This window comes from Stegostoma tigrinum, chromosome 25 (assembly GCF_030684315.1).
Source record: "Stegostoma tigrinum isolate sSteTig4 chromosome 25, sSteTig4.hap1, whole genome shotgun sequence".
In the NCBI taxonomy this organism is placed as follows: Eukaryota; Metazoa; Chordata; class Chondrichthyes; order Orectolobiformes; family Stegostomatidae; genus Stegostoma; species Stegostoma tigrinum.
Genome location: NC_081378.1, coordinates 50,060,633 through 50,074,414, shown reverse-complemented (window position 1 = coordinate 50,074,414; position 13,782 = coordinate 50,060,633). Strand labels below are relative to the sequence as shown.

Here is a 13,782-nt window from a genome sequence, read left to right as displayed (position 1 = left end):
GTCAGTATCTGAGAGCGAAAAGGCTTGGTTCATTGTGTAGGTGTTGTTCTGTTATCACCAGTCTTTCATTTTCATCACTTATTAAGTTGTCTGGATGAGTGTTGACATTTACCTCATACAAAAGGGAATATTCCCAGACTTAACAAGATTAACATTTTTCATTTTTGTTCCAATCACCCCCCTCCTACTGCTAGTATCTCCCCACTCCCACCTCTCTGAAAGACAGCAGTGAGGGAGAAGGTACATTTTGACCTGAAGTTCTCAAGGGGACAAAGGCCGAACAGTGGAAAGTGCACGTGACACATAACTCTCTCACCTCATCTTAACTGCAGAATTATTTACAACTGGGCAGGATGGTGATGAGGCGTGGGGCTATTGATAGGTCACTGCCCCCACTCTCGTCCCGCTCCTCTCCTAGAAATATAACAACATATGAACAGAAGTAGGCCATTCACCTCACCAAGCCTACCCCACTATTCAATACAGTCGGGGCTGATCGAACATTTCAATGCCTTTTACTCACCATGTCACAACAAGCCTGTAGGCCATTGGTAATCAGAAATCTATCAACCTCTACCTTAAACGTACTCAAGGACTGAACTTCCACAGCCCTCTGAGGCAGACAATTTCCAAAGGTTTGCAACACTCTGAGTTTAAAAAAAAATCTCCTCATCTCAACTCCAGTGGCATTCCTCCTTGTTTTTAAACTTCCCAACCATGAAAAACATCTTACCTCTATCAATCCTGCCTATACCTTTAATTAATTTCAAAGAGATCAGTTTATTACACCCACAGCTCAATCATCATTTTCGAAAGGGAATAGGATAATTACAGTGTCAATGGGAACTGCAGATGCTGGAGAATCCAAGACGATAAAATGTGAGGCTGGATGAACACAGCAGGCCCAGCAGCGTCTCAGGAGCTCCTGAGACGCTGCTGGGCCTGCTGTGTTCATCCAGCCTCACAGGATAATTACAGGCAGAGAAATGATTTCCCAGGCTGAAGGCTAAAGGCTGGGGAGTGAAACTCACTGTGTTGGTTTTGTAGTGAGGTGCTGTGAGCATTAGGGGCTGAATTGTCTCCAATCTGTGCTGTAACCATTCTAGAGTGTTATCATCTGATACTCACCTATCCTCCTGGACGTGTAGAAGATATGGATTAGGGGAGTATACATTAAAAACAGGTTGATTTTGATTCCATTTATGAACCCCAATGCTGAGCAACCTCACAACATCACAGGAGATTTAGAAGGGTTTAAGTACCCCAAGGGTAACTGAATATTGGGGTCTAAATTATATAATTTCCATGTTGCATTCAGTGCACATTAACGTGATATGCAAACGTTTACAGAAACGTGACTGAAATAAGAACAGAAAATGCTGGAAATAATAACTGGCCAGCCAACATGTGTGAAGTGACAAACGGAGCTAACATGTCAGGTCAATGACGTTTTGTCAGAACTCGGAAAAAGCAGGCATGGTTTTATACAGCAGGATTCATACAAGTGCAGGATTGGGCTGGTGGTGGTGGTGTTGGGGATTAGTGGGTGCAGCAGGAAAGGACAATGGGACAGATTAAATGCTGAGTGGGATGATTAGGAGAAGCAGATGGTCGTAGACTGAGAGAAGAAATAGGAGGTGTGTTTAGACGAAGTGTAAGGGGTCAGCACCATATAAACACGTGGTTTAGGAGCAAGAGGAGGCCATCTGGCCCCACAAGCTTACAGCTATTCAAATAGCTCAGGGATGATCTGATTGTGACTTCAATTCAGGATTCCTGCTACCACTGAATACCATTGACTGCCTTGTTTCTCAATACTCTATCCCACTGACTGCCTTGTTACTCAATACTCCATCCCATTGACTGCCTTGTTACTCAATAGTCTATCCCATTGACTGCCTTGTTACTCAATACTCCATCCCCCGACTGCCTTGTTACTCAATACTCTATCCCCCTGACTGCCTTTTTACTCAATACTCTATCCCATTGACTGCCTTGTTACTCAATACTCTATCCCATTGACTGCCTTGTTTCTCAATACTCTATCACACTGACTGCCTTGTTACTCAATACTCTATCCCATTGACTGCCTTGTTACTCAATACTCTATCCCATTGACTGCCTTGTTACTTTAATACTCCATCACATTGACTTCCTTGTTATTCCATGCTCTTTTACATTGACTGTTTTGTTACTCAAGACCTTGCCTTAAAAATATTCAATAGCTCTGCACCCACCAATCTCTGTGAAGTGTGTTCCAAGGGCGCATGGCCTTTGCAGAGAGGAAAATCCTCCTCATCTCTATCTTAAGTGGGAGACCCCTTATTTTTAAACTGCACCCCCCCCCCCCCCCATTTCTAGCATCTCCCTCAAGGGGAACATTCACCTTGTCAACTGCCCTCAGGAAAATTCAGAGCCATGTGTTCTACCAACTGAGCCAGTCAGTGCTCCAAGATGGATGTGTGAAAAATATCTCTCTTAATGTCGAGCCTGGAAAAAAAGTGATTCTTCCTAGCAACCTGGAAGTCATCTAACGTAGTGGTTCTGAACGAGTTAATGTCAAAGTTGCATTAGCTGCTACCTAATCTGCTGAATGTCACCCTTCCTTTTGGAGGAGAATTGGACAGTCTAACCTGAGGTCCCAATGGAAACAATGGTGTCATCTTTGGTTCCTGATAGTCTTAAGTAATTATTTAACAGTCAATGTAACTTGTATTTCTGGCTACCATGAAGTAAATTGCCTCTTGTTAAGTGATACACATTCTTTTTCTTATTAACGTTCATCAGTGCTGTATCTGCTACCACGAATAATTAGACAGGCCCATTGGCTCTGTGCAGAAAGGAGGATTGGTGGCAGCCAGAAGCTGTCAGTGCTGGGAACTGAGCCCAATAAGACACTGGCCAGTAATAATCACTTGTCAACATCACATAAACAAATGACCTGGTCGTTTATCATGTTATGGAATCATGCTGTGCATTGTGCTTTCTACTGGGTGGGCATGATGGCTCAGTGGTTAGCACAGCTGCCTCACAGCGCCAGGGATAATAAAGTGTGAAGCTGGATGAACACAGCAGGCCAAGCAGTATCTGTGCTCCTAAGATGCTGCTTGGCCTGCTGTGTTCATCCAGCCCCACACTTCGCTATCTTGGATTCTCCAGCATCTGCAGTTCCCATTATCTCCGATCACAGTGCCAGGGACCCACATTTGATTCCAGCCTTGGGCAACTGTTTATGTGGAGTTTGCACGTTCTCCCCGTGTCTGTGTGGGTTTCCTTTGGGTGCTCCGGTTTCCTCTCAAAATCCAAAGATGTGCAGGTTCGGGTGGATTGGCCATGCTAAATTGCCCCATAGTGTCCAGAGATGTGTAGGTTATATGGATTAGCCATGGGGAATGCAGGGTTGGGGGTGGGTGGGATGGTCTTTAGCGGGTCAGTGTGAACTTGATGGGCCAAATGGCCTGCTTCTGCACTGTAGGGATTCTTTGATTCTAATCCTTTTAGATTGTGTTGCTAGCTGCAAGGAACTTTGGGATATCCTAAGGTTTGAAATTCAGCTTCTATGATGCTATCTGATGAACACAACTGTTCACACATATCCAAACCTGTACAACTACCTTTCAGTGCTGCGATAGTAGGAGCTGCCGATGCTGGAGAATCTGAGGTAACACGGCGTAGAGCTGGATGAACACAGCAGGCCGAGCAGCATCAGGGGAGCAGCAAAGATGACGTTTTGGGTCGAGAGCCTTTCAGTGCTGTTGAATTTCTCGGTCTGTATTTCCGTGATGAAGTGATGGACAAAGAATGTCTTTCTTTGAATAATACCATGAGGAATTTGTACATTTCCCAGCGAGGTTAGAAATGCAAGAGTAGTGAAGTCTTGTCTGAGTGCACTGCTGCAGTGCAATTCAAGTGCTCGAGCCTCTGGAGTGGAACTGAAAACTGAGTACCTTGGAGATAACAGCAACACCATTGAGCCACAGCCGACCAGCTAGTGTCTGTGTGTCAGTGCTATGTTGTTTCAGGAGGGTAATTCACTGAAACCCAACCACTTTGAGGCAGCCTGACCCCACATCAGACGGAGATCTGGGGAACGTGGCCAGAACTAAGGGTTGCCAATGTGGGTCTCGAATCCTTGGAAAGCAAGTTACTGATTGAATCATAGTCATAGAGTCATACAACACAGAACAGAAAAACTCTCTTCTACGCACATAGTTTTATTGTAAATCCAAGCTGCCCACTTGTAGGTCTCTCCAATAGGTCTGTTAGGTGGGCTCTGTTTGAAAAACAAATCATCTGCTTTTTTATATTTTTAGGGGATTTTTTCTGCGATTTTGAGCACAAAAGATCTAAAAATGAATCAAAATAAAAAACTTTTACTAATGACATGTAATATCTGTGAGAAATCTAGATGTAAATTGAGAAATTAGCCTGAATCTCAGTAGCAGCTGCAAGACCACACTACTGACAGTCCACCATGTTAGAATCGAACTGACACTGTGGAACATTTCTGTCCCCACACCCCTTTACACCAATGAGAGCAGCTCAGAAAGATTTTCCCATCGTTATATCTGCAATTGCGAGATCTTTAGTTCCTCTCATGAATATTAAAGTGTTTTCTGCATACATTTGACCATGTACCAAGTTGCACACTGTTCTGTGTTCAACTACACTTTCATCAACTGCTAGATCAAAATACCAGCCCTCACTCCCCATGCAACACAGTGAGGGCCTCCAGCAAACACACTGCAATGCTTTAAGAAGGAGACCCACTAACATCTTCTCAAGGGGCAGCAACAAATGCTCAACTTGCTAATCAACTTATCAGCGGCTTACAGATTACTGTAACACACCCTTTTATGTGCATGTTGCAACCTGGAACTACGGATGGTGAAGGTAGAGGTGCCAATCTTTTTTTCCCATCTACGGCTGTCTAGGAATCTCTCTCATTTTCAATGCCTGCCGTTGGTGTCTGCTGGAACTGGTTTACGAGTCAATACTCAACCTCTCTATAAGACCGTGAGACATAGCAGCAGGAATTTGCTCCACCATTTAATGAGATCATGGCTGATCTGATGACCGGCAACTCCACTTTCCTGCCTTTTCCCCATAACACTTGATTCCCTTATTATCAGAAGATCTGTCTGTCTCAGCCTTGAATATAATTAATGATCTCCACAACCCTCTGTGGCAAAGAATTCCACAGATTCACAACACTCTGAGAGAAGAAATTCCTCCTCAATTCTGTCCTGAATTGGTGACCCCTTATTCTGACATTATGCTCTCAGGTCCCGGACTCGCCCATAAGGGAAATAACCTTTATGCTTCTACCCTGACTAACCCACTAAGAATCTTGTATGTTTCAAAAGGTTGCCTCTTGGTCTGTTAAATTTCAATGAGGCCCAATCTGCTTCACCTCTCCTCATAAGACACTCACTCTATATCCAGTATCAGCAAACCTTCTCTGGACTGCCTCCATTATCAGTATGTTTTTCCTTAGATGAGTGGCCCAAAATTTCTTACTGTATTCGTGCTGTAGTCTGACTGGTACCTTGAATAGTTTTAGCAAAATCTCCCTATTATTATACTCCCTAAGGGTCTAGGCCTGAAACGTCAGCTTTCCTGCTCCTCTGAAGCTGCTTGGCCTGCTGTGTTCATCCAGCTCTACACCTTGTTATCTCAGATTCTCCAGCATCTGCAGTTCCTACTATCTCCAAAAGGACCTAAGGGGCAGCTTTTTCATGCAGAGGGTGATGAGTGTGTGGAATGAGCTGCCAGAGGTTGTGGTAGCAGCTGATACAATTACAACGTTTTAAAGGCATCTGGATGGGTATATGAATAGGAAGGTTTGGAGGGAAATTGGCCAAATCTGGTAAATACAACAAGATTTATTTAGGATATCTGGTCAGCATGGATCAAAGGGTCTGCTTCCATGCTATACAACTCTATGACTTCATGAGAATTTGCCTTCGCTATTACCTGTTGAACTTGATGCCAGCTTTTTGTGATTCATGCACAGGGTCTCCCAACTCCCTCCGTTCTATTGCTTTCTGTTTGGCTCATGACGAACTCGGCTTTCTTGGGCATTCAGTCCTGACCTGATATTTATACTTTACGCTTCTCATTGAGAGGCTATCCACTTCACCACAAGCGCTCCCAATGATAGCCCGAGAGGTAATACAGTCTTTTTTTTGAAAGGAGCTGTACCATTTTCTAAAACACGGACTTAAATGTAGGAAAGTATGAGTTCATCGCCTTGGGATCTGAGAATGCGAAGTCAGAATATTTTCTTGATATGTTATGGAGGTGGAATGTTTTCCATGTACACAGATCATTCAAAACTAATTACAACTGACAGATAGAATATTGATCTTTATCAGGAAGGGACTGGAAAACATAGAGGACAAAGTTGACCTTCTTTCCTTATCCAAGTGTGGTCAGACTCCATCCAGGGCTATTGGCATCATACCTCAGGAAAGATAAACCAAGTGGATGCAAGAATGGTTCTGGGGAACTGGTTCAATGGTTAAATAGTGAGGATGGAGGGTGCACAACGGCTTCTATGATATTGAGCTCAAAACTGTGAAGGCTGATCTGATCAAAATGATGAACAAATCCAATGGGGGATAGAGAGACACCACTTTTCCTTTTGGGAGAATTCAGAACCGGAAGGAAGATCTTAAACATAGAGCCTGGCCATCAGCAGTCCAAGCCATGTCCAAACCCATGACCACTTCCATCTAGAAGAACAAGGGCAGCAGAGACATGGGAACACCACACCCTGCAAGATCCCCTCCACCCTGACTTGGAAATATATTGCTGTTCCTTCACTTTTGCTGGGTCAAAATCCTGGAATTCCCACCCTAAGGCCATTGTGGGTCAACTCACAGGAGGTGGTCTGCAGTGGTTCAAGAAGGCAGCTCATGACCACCTTCTCAAGAGCAACTAGGAGCTGGCAATAAATGCTGGCCCAGCCAGTGATGCCCATGTCCCATGAAGGAATGAAGCAAAGGAAACAATTTTTCATGGAAAGTGTGGTCAAAATCTGGCACTCAGTCCCTCAAATGACTATGGATGACGGGGACCAGTTGAGTTTTTAAAGGCAGAATGGGAGTAGTTAAGGAAATTGGAATTAATATGGATATGTTATCCAAGGTACAGGTTGTCATGATCTACTTGAGTGGAGAGGGTCTGGCTGGCCTCTTCTTTTTCCCATATAACGATGGTCTGAGTATTTTCCCCGAGTTCTCAGTTTAAGTTAAGCAAATATTTAATAACAGCAAGCGTAAATAGATCGATATTTGCATAATATGATGTGTGCATTGTATGAATTAGCTTGTGACAGAACAAAATAAAAGTCGTAATGTTGAATCTTTGGCTAAAAACATCAATTACTTTCAAAATCAATAATGTCAAAAGGTAAGTTTGTGTGTTTGCAGATTTTATTGAATTTCATCAGAATGAAACAACCTGCCTTGTAAAATTCTCACTCAGACCTTGCTCCATTTTAATTAATATTTGTAATCTGGCCTTGTGCCCCAAATTCAAGCACAATCTGATACAGAGGAATGATGTAGGTTGGATGAATATTGCAACAGGGTGACTATCTATCTTCACATTAATACAATGACCCCAACCCTCTCACCTACCTCACCCTGCTCACCCAGACTTACTCCAGTGGCTCAATCACACACTCTCACCCAAACATACTGCAGGAACTCAATCCCTGCAGCCCATCCTCTCCTCTCCTGCTCTCCCCTCCACTAGAATTAGCTGGGCTGGGAAGGAGGTGGACAGCATGGGTGGGACTGGGGTCAGTGTTGGGGTGCAATTGGTGTCGGGATCGGTCTGCTGTTACCCAGACAGATGTTCCAAATTGGTTCAGAAAATAAAGATAAAATACAGAGGATGCTGCAAGTCTGAACTTACACGGAGAGTACGGGAGAAACTCAGCAAATCTGGCAGCATCTGTGGAGAGAGAAATAGAGGTTACATTTTAAATAAAGGGTTGCCCATTGAGACAGAGAGGGTGAAATATTTTCTCACAGTAGATCATGCATCTCAGTCTTAAAAATGATTTGGAGGTGTTGGTGTTGGACTGGGGTAGACAACACCAAAAAAGGTTATAGTCCCAACAGGTTGATATGAATACACAAGTTCTCAGAGCCTCAGTCCTTCTTGTGTTTTCAAATTAACCTGTTGGACTATAGCCTAGTGTCATGTGATTTCTGTCTCAGTGTTCAGAGGCAGGGGTGGAAAGATTTTTGGTGACGAAAAGGGGAGTGAAATGTCATTCAGATCAACCATGATCTCACTGACTAGCAGAGCTGGTTTGAGGGACCGAGTGGCCTGCTGATGTTCTGAACAACATGTCTTTATATAACCCTGAAAATAGTTGCTAGGCAGCAGTTTCTCTCTGTTACACTTTATTGCTACATTCAGGATCAAAGTTGAGGGCAGGAAAGAGCACTTCATTCATTCTGATCTTTGGAACTCCTTGTGAACAAAGCAAGGTTTTATGTTTGAATTTTCCAGGTGTCACTATGAGGACAACATTCTAATTCTGTCTTTGAATTATTTGTGCATGCTGCTAACTTTGGCAATCCTTTGCGATCAGATGATGTGTATTACATCGGAGTGGGCTCTGGTACCCAGTGTTAGTCTCAGCAATAGGATTTAAAAGCATTGAGCCCAGTCATAAGCTGGCTCTGAGACAGTCTCAGCCATTGGGAACCTATAAATGATTAAATAAACACCCCACCCACTGAAGCAAGCCGAACAAATTTGGTGTCCGATCTGAACATTTGTGTTTAAAGGTCTCCTCCCCGATGTGCTGCTGGACAGACAAGGGAATCAAGGCTGTTAATGAGGCAGCAAATCAATAACGTTGGGTGAGTAGAATGTGCAGAGTTTAAATAGCTCTATATCCACAGGCAGAAGTGAGCGATAGAGGGGAATGATCGAGAGGTTGGACGTATCTTAATCATTGGTTTCTATCAGAGTTCAGAACACCTTGCACCCATTGAGCTGAAGCTTTGTATTCTCAATGGGTCAGATCCTGGCACGGTAGTAATGTCACTGAGCCAGATCTCAAGAGCCTAGAGGCACAGGTTCAAATCTCACTACACAGGCGAGTGGAATTAATAAACCTGGAATAATGGTGACTGTGAAACTAACATATATTATAATAAAGATTTATTTAGTTCACAGATACCCTGTACAGTAGAAAATCTGCCATTCTTCCCAGGTCTGCTCTGTTATGTAACTCTTAACCGCCCCCTGAAATGTGTGAGAAATTCTGTCAGTTCAGGGGCAATTAGGGCTGGGCAAAATGGGCAGACCTTGAACTAATAAAGGAAAGAGGGCTAAAAGCAGCAATAACTAACTGCAATACGGATACCCAGGTGATGGTGCTGTTTGTTTATGTGTTTCTGATTGTCATTCAACTAGAAGGAAAGAAAAACAAGCCGGGAGACAGTCAGGAAAGACTTGCTTGTTACTGAGAGGTACTGGCATTGCAACATGTTTTAATGCACGTGTAGTGATATGGTGTAGAATTCTTCAGAGAAGTGTACATAGTGGTTGGTTGTTGATCAGCCCATTAAATGCATCTGTTAACCTCTCTCCACTAACAAAACAGTGGACACAGGCAAGAGCAGAGGAGGGTCAGGGACATTAAACGTTCCCCGCAGGACATTCATCTGTGAAAGCCACTTGGAGACTTCACAAATAGTGATTCAAGGTGGCACTCTCTATCGGTGCGGATGCCAATGGGTGAAGGTACGGGCAATGCCAATGTTGGTCTGTTTCTTGGGTCACCCAGGTCCCAACCCAGTCAGCGTTTCATGCAAGGAATTACAGCCAGGCAACTCTAGCCAGTCCCACACACTTACCCAGACAACACCCCACACACACACCCAACTGTACCCAACACACACACATACCCAACTGTACACACCCCACACACATACCCAACTGTACCCACCCCACACACATATCCAACTGTACCCAACACACACACATACCCAACTGTACCCACCCCACACACATACCCAACTGTACCCAACACACACACATACCCAACTGTACCCAACACACACACATACCCAACTATACACACCCCACACACATACCCAACTGTACCCACCCCACACACATACCCAACTGTACCCAACACACACACATACCCAACTGTACACACCCCACACACATACCCAACTGTACCCACCCCACACACATATCCAACTGTACCCAACACACACACATACCCAACTGTACCCAACACACACACATACCCAACTGTACCCACTGCACACACATACCCAACTGTACACACCCCACACACATACCCAACTGTACCCACCCCACACACATACCCAACTGTACCCACCCCACACACATACCCAACTGTACCCACCCCACACACATATCCAACTGTACCCAACACACACACATACCCAACTGTACCCACCCCACACACATACCCAACTGTACCCAACACACACACATACCCAACTGTACCCAACACACACACATACCCAACTATACACACCCCACACACATACCCAACTGTACCCACCCCACACACATACCCAACTGTACCCAACACACACACATACCCAACTGTACACACCCCACACACATACCCAACTGTACCCACCCCACACACATATCCAACTGTACCCAACACACACACATACCCAACTGTACCCAACACACACACATACCCAACTGTACCCACTGCACACACATACCCAACTGTACACACCCCACACACATACCCAACTGTACCCACCCCACACACATACCCAACTGTACCCACCCCACACACATACCTAACTGTACCCAACACACACACATACCCAACTGTACCCAACACACACACATACCCAACTGTACACACCCCACACACATACCCAACTGTACCCAACACACACACATACCCAACTGTACCCACCCCACACACATACCCAACTGTAACCAACACACACACATACCCAACTGTACCCACTGCACACACATACCCAACTGTACCCACCCCACACACATAACCAACTGTACCCAACACACACACATACCCAACTGTACCCAACCCACACCCATACCCAACTGTACCCACCCCACACACATACCCAAATGTACCCAACACACACACATACCCAACTGTACCCAACACACACACATACCCAACTGTACCCACCCCACACCCATACCCAACTGTACCCAACACACACACATACCCAACTGTACCTACTGCACACAGATACCCAACTGTACCCACCCCACACACATACCCAAATGTACCCACCCCACACACATACCCAACTGTACCCACCCCACACACATACCCAAATGTACCCACCCCACACACACCCAACTGTACCCACCCCACACACACATACCCAACTGTACCCAACACACACACATACCCAACTGTACCCACCGCACACACATACCCAACTGTACCCACCCCACACACATACCCAAATGTACCCACCCCACACACACACCCAACTGTACCCACCCCACACACATACCCAACTGTACCCACCCCACACACACATACCCAACTGTACCCAACACACACACACACCCAACTGTGCCCACTGCACACACATACCCAACTGTACCCAACACACATACATACCCAAATGTACCCAACACACACACACACACCCAACTGTACCCACCCCACATACATACCCAACTGTACCCACCCCACACACATACCCAACTGTACCCAACACACACACACACCCAACTGTACCCACTGCACACACATACCCAACTTTACCCACCCCACATACATACCCAACTGTACCCACACCACACACATACCCAACTGTACCCACCCCACACCCGTACTGAACTGTACCCACCCCACACACATACCAAACCATACCCACACCCACACACATACCCAACTGTACCCACCCCACACACATATCCAACTGTACCCACCCCATACACATACCCAATTTACCCACACCACACACATACCCAACTGTACCCACCCCACACACATACTGAACTGTACCCACCCCACACACATACCAAACCATACCAGATCCACACACATACCCAACTGTACCCACCCCACACCCAACTATACCCACCCCACACACATACACAACCTTACCCACATCCACACACATACCCAACTGTACCCACCCCACACACATACCCAATCATATCCACCCCACACACAGGCACAACCATATTCTCCCCAAACACATATTAAACCATACCCATACCCATACACATACCCATACACATACCCAACTATATACACACCCCACACATATACTCAACCATACGCACCCCACACACATACCAAACCGTACCCACACCCACACACACACCCAACTATACCCACCCCAAACACATACCCAAATATAACCACCCCACACACATACCGAACTATACCCACACCCACACACATACGCAACTATACCCACACCCACACACATACCGAACTATACCCACACCCACACACATACCCAACTGTACCCACCCCACACCCGTACTGAACTGTACCCACCCCACACACATACCAAACCATACCCACACCCACACACATACCCAACTGTACCCACACCACACACATACCCAACTGTACCCACCCCACACACATACCCAACTGTACCCACCCCACACACATGCCCAACAGTACCCACCCCACACACATGCCCAACTGTACCCACCCCACACACATACCCAACTGTACCCACCCCACACACATACCCAACTGTACCCACACCACACACATACCCAACTGTACCCACCCCACACACATACCCAACTGTACCCACCCCACACACATACCCAATTTACCCACACCACACACATACCCAACTGTACCCACCCCACACACACACTGAACTGTACCCACCCCACACACATACCAAACCATACCCACATCCACACACATACCCAACTGTACCCACCCCACACCCAACTATACCCACCCCACACACATACACAACCATACCCACATCCACACACATACCCAACTGTACCCACCCCACACACATACCCAATCATATCCATCCCACACACAGGCACAACCATATTCTCCCCAAACACATATTAAACCATACCCATACCCATACACATACCCATACACATACCCAACTATATACACACTCCACACATATACTCAACCATACGCACACCACACACATACCAAACCGTACCCACACCCACACACACACCCAACTATACCCACCCCAAACACATACCCAAATATAACCACCCGACACACATACCGAACTATACCCACACCCACACACATACGCAACTATACCCACACCCACACACATACCGAACTATACCCACACCCACACACATACCCAACTATACCCACACCCACACACATATGCAACTATACCCACACCCACACACAAACCCAACCATACCCACCCCACACACATACCCAATCATACCCACCCCACACACATACCCAATCATACCCACCCCACACACATACCCAACCATACCCATCCACACACAGGCACAACCATATTCTCCCCAAACACATACCAAACCATACCCATACACATACCCAACTATATACACACCCCACACATATACTCAACCATATCCACCCCACACACATACCCAACTCGACACACACACCACAATACCCAAGAATACCCACACCACACACATACCCAACCATTCCTGCCCCACACACATACCCAACAATACCTGCCCCACACACATACCCAACCATACCCAGTGCACGTACATACCCAATAATACCCACATGCACACACATACCCA

At 45.8% G+C, this 13,782-nt stretch overlaps 1 protein-coding gene across 3 annotated transcripts in view; it reads left to right on the top strand.

Annotated features, from left to right (window-relative positions):
* tmcc3 (transmembrane and coiled-coil domain family 3) overlaps positions 1-13,782 on the top strand; it is a 125,782-nt gene that overhangs the window by 62,414 nt on the left and 49,586 nt on the right. Inside the window, exon 1 of one of the 3 annotated variants that reach the window (XM_048554531.2) lies at positions 8,762-8,888. The exons of the other annotated variants lie outside the window; for them this stretch is intronic. The gene's annotated coding sequence lies outside the window, so the exon portion shown is untranslated. Of the gene's footprint in view, positions 1-8,761; positions 8,889-13,782 lie in introns of those variants that run through there. 3 annotated transcript variants of the gene reach the window in all.